Here is a 4,275-nt window from a genome sequence, read left to right on the forward strand (position 1 = left end):
TAAAACAGCTCTGCCTCGGTAAATGGATGGATCTAGAAACTGTTATGCTAAGTGAAGTAACACAGACTCAGAAAAACGAACGACATATGTTCTACCTCATATATGGCTCCTAGCACCAAATCCTTTTGAATTCCAGGTCCTTTTAATAAGATGATTATATACAACAGTCCCTTCTGCGTGAAATAACTACCATCATCAAGACTTCGGCTGAGCCTGATCGCTAAACATAGTCACAACTGGGCTTGTTGATGGTTGTGCTCATTCATTAAAGGAGTGCCAAGCAGGGTCACTGGACCCTCGTATGAATATCCAGCCACTCTTCCCAGCCAACTAGTCCAGCCTTGGAAGAGAAAAGAAAAATGAGGAAGAACCCAATAGAGGGATGCTTTTGGAAGCCCTTGTCAAGAAACTCCAATGGACTCTCATATGAACATTTGAAAATTGCCCTGTTCTGACTTTTTTCTAGTTCACTGTCTAGAACTTGTAATGCTAATTACTCTTGCCTTTACTTCTCCTTCACATCTCCTATTCACAATTGTTATGCAATTTGGGAGTCTTTTAGACAGACCCACTGAAGGGGTACTCCAATTGCCTCACCCTGCATCCCTGTTCATCATGGAAGAAGCCAGAGCAGTCAGATCCCTATTTCCTATTGGCAATTTGGAGCCCCTTCAGAGGATGGCATGATAAGAATAGGAGGTAGGAATTGACTAAGCAGTTAGGGTAAAGAGACCCCCCAAAAATGTAGCCAGTTTCTTGGCTAAACATCAAAATGTCCTTGGGCCTGTTAGCAACATAGTCTGTTCCAAGGCCAAAAAATGTCAAAAATATTTGAGAGCTTGTATACAATCCTTAAAAGATTTTAGGGTTACCTCTTCAGAGGGGGGAATGTTGGAGGTGAGGGAGTGGGCACGGATTTGATCAAAATACCTTATATGCATGTATGAAATTCTCAATAAAGTTTTTGTAAAAAAATTTTTTTAAAGTGTAGCATGCAGGAATTATGACCCCAATATAATAAAAAGAAGTCTGTATATCTACACAGATATTTTATTGTCTGGAAAAATATATTATGGTTTGTGCTTACGACCTTAATTTAGAACTTGAATTAAAAATTGCATTTTTAAACACTGGGGAAAAAAAAAAGAGCTTGTCTCAGAAAATCAGATGGAAAGCAACAGAGGAAGACACTCAACATTGACCTGCAGCCACATGCACTTGTACATATGTGTGAGCACCTTCATATAGCACAGATACACAGAAAATATGAGATTAAGGCTACATTTCATTCCTAATCCCTAAGTCAGGTCTTCAGGTAAGTTCCTCTTGTCCTGTTCCTTCTTTCTTTTGTTCCTTCTTTCTTTCCTTCTCTCTCCTTTTCCCTTCCTTTCATCCTTTCTTCCTTCCTTCTTTCCTTTTTTCTACAAACACACATGATCCTAAGTACTGAGGACACAAAAATGGTCTCCTCCCTAAAGGATTTCCAACCTCTTGTTGGAATTCAAGAAGATGGGAAGCTAGGTCTGTGGCCAGGCTTGATAACCCAGGAATGTCCTAGTTTGCATTTCTGTGGCTGTGATAAACACCATGACCAAAAGCAACTTGGGGAGGAAAGAGTTTTGATAACACTTGTCACAAATAAGCTGGCACTTCAAAGTTGGTTTGGATAGCTGGATGGGAGAAACAGCCGAACATTCCACAAAAGAAAGCATTCAGTAAGGTGAGTCTTGAGGCAACATGTTTTTGGGAACAAAAAGTGATTTAGTAATAATGGAAGCATAGATATAAATACTTAAAGATCATGACTCCCCTAAGCATGAAAAATCTTGACATTCAGAAAGAAAAATTAGGTCTATTACTTCTTTAAAGCAGGAGTAACTGGAATTTGCTAAACCAAGTCCCTAAGTAACTAAGTTTTGGGGAACATATCTGTCTTGCCCATGTTCAAAAAGGGCAAAGTCATGACTAAGTGTCTAGTTTTTCATCTAGTTTAACCTTGGCCTGATGCTGTGTCTGTGCCATACATCCCCCTCTGACTGAGACGATTTGGCCTCACATGGGAATTGTGTTTCCAGGAAAAAAAAGTCCATAGACTATAAAGTCAGGAGGCAGGTAAGAAAATGGCAATTCTTCACTTTTAGCAGTTATAATTCTTAACAATTTGGGATGTTGTAATAAGGAAAACAATAAGAAAAGACATGAAAATGATGAAGTAATCCTATTATCCCCACTCATAGCAGAATAAGAACTTGGTGCATATCACTGGTGTGTTGGCAGATGTTTAACAGCCATCACTCAAAGAGAAAAAGGACAGTGAGCTCATTTTTAAGATATTTCTGTGACAGAAATAGTGCCTTCATGGTCTGTTTGAAGCTAGCAATGTGACATAATTTGAGAGGTCCACAATCAACTCTGGAGTCACTGCAAACTAATCCAAGGGCACCACTGTTAGGGGATTTCAATAAGCATCCAAATCATCCTTCAACAGTAGCAGCCAACCAATCACTAATTTTCACTGGTTTAACCTTGACCTGATGGCCAAAAGTTTCACCATATTCAGTCAGTATAGACCCAGGCATATTCTTGGTTGACAAAGTAAAATCATTGATCTGCGTAGCTAATACGCACTAAATTTTACAGAAAGTTAAAGAGGCTAAACCCTCCCTTCCTATTACTATAGCACTAATTTATATCTTATCCACCCCTACCTCAGCTCATTATCTTGGGCCTGACCTTGCTGTAGATGGTGCTATTACCCATCATACTTCAGAACATGTATGACAAAAGCAGTGATTAGAAACAAAGGGAAAGTTTCTTTTGGAGTACTTAAGTCATCTGGCTTTCTTCTGAAACTGTATCAAAATCAGATGGAAGTCTACAAACAGTCATACAGTTATCAGTGCCAAGTGTGACACCTACAGATGGTACTGAAAGATCAGCAGCCACTATTTGGAAGCCTAGTTACAGTCACAGGGCACCAGCAGAAAGGCAGAGGAGGCTTGCTCACCGCTATGAACATCGCTAACGGTATTGTGCCCTTGATGTAGCGGAATATGGATAAAAGTTGTAGGAAAAGGGCGCTGGAGAGATGGCTCAGTGGTTAAGAACACTGACTGTTCTTGCAGAAGACTCAGGTTCAAAACCCAGGACCCACATGGCAGGTAACAACTGTTCATAACTCCAGTTCCAGGGGATCAGCCTCTTCTGTCCTCCGCGGGCATTGCACAACATGGGTGCACTTACCAACATGCAGGCAGTATACGCATACACACAACATAAAAAATAATAAAATTTTTAAAAAAAGTTCTGGGGCAAAAAAGATATTATAGTCTGAAGTCTTTCAGGACCTGAGCCATTTCATTGTCCAGTCACACTAACAGCTTTGTTTGAATGGTCATTTTAGAACAAGCATCCTAGGGCTAGAGACTCTGATCATTTCCTTTGAAGGTTATAACCACTTAAGTAGCCTCTCAGCACTTCTAGAACCTTCACTGGAGGGTTTTCTGGATCTCCTGCCAGCATCTCTCCTGTATTCTCATTTTCTAAATTGACTTTGATCAACCAGTCCACACTGGCAGCTCTCTGCTGCCCCCTTCTGTTACTAAGCTATAACTACCATAGCATTCCCATCCTTTGGGTAGGAATCCAAGGGTACCATGAACCTCTTGCTGAAAATCATTGACTTGGTTCTTTCTTTCCAGCCTGTGCTCAGTACTCTGGTTTGTTTTCAGAAAAAAAAAAAAAACTGGTTCTCCTGGATTTTTTTTTCAGAAGTTATAAGTTAACACTTGGGAGTTCTTCCTGAATTTCTTATTTGTTATCTCATGAATGACATCTTCAAAGACAATTCAAGAGTGCTAGCCTCAGCAGCACACACTAAAATTGGAGTAAGAATACAGAGAAGATTAACATGGCCCCTGCACAAGGATGACACAAATTCCTAAAATGTTCTATATTTTTATTAGACTCGGTAAGTCTTAAAAAAAAATAATAGAGAGCCACGAGTGGTGGCGAACGCCTTTAATCCCAGCACTCGGGAGGCACAGGCCAGCCTGGTCTACATAGTGAGTTCCAGGACAGGTGGGACTACAGGGAGACCCTGTCTCAAAAAGATCGAACACAAATAAATGACTTAACACTCCAACTCAACACACTTGAAAAGCAACAGCAAACAAAACCCAAACCCTGCAGACAAGAAGAAATAACAAAAATCAGGGCAGAAATCAATGAAATTGAATCAAAGAAAACAATACAAAGAATCAACAATACCAAGAG

The 4,275-nt window shown here is 40.1% G+C and overlaps 1 non-coding gene across 1 annotated transcript; it reads left to right on the forward strand.

Annotated features, from left to right (window-relative positions):
• The first annotated feature begins 3,856 nt into the window (after positions 1-3,856).
• On the forward strand, positions 3,857-3,962 carry LOC115068148. Its single transcript, XR_003847523.1, has one exon. It is a non-coding gene; the product is annotated as a U6 spliceosomal RNA (small nuclear RNA).
• The last annotated feature ends 313 nt before the right edge of the window (positions 3,963-4,275 follow it).

Source organism: Nannospalax galili, unplaced genomic scaffold (genome assembly GCF_000622305.1).
Source record: "Nannospalax galili isolate Female #2095 unplaced genomic scaffold, S.galili_v1.0 scaffold206, whole genome shotgun sequence".
NCBI classification, from domain to species: Eukaryota; Metazoa; Chordata; class Mammalia; order Rodentia; family Spalacidae; genus Nannospalax; species Nannospalax galili.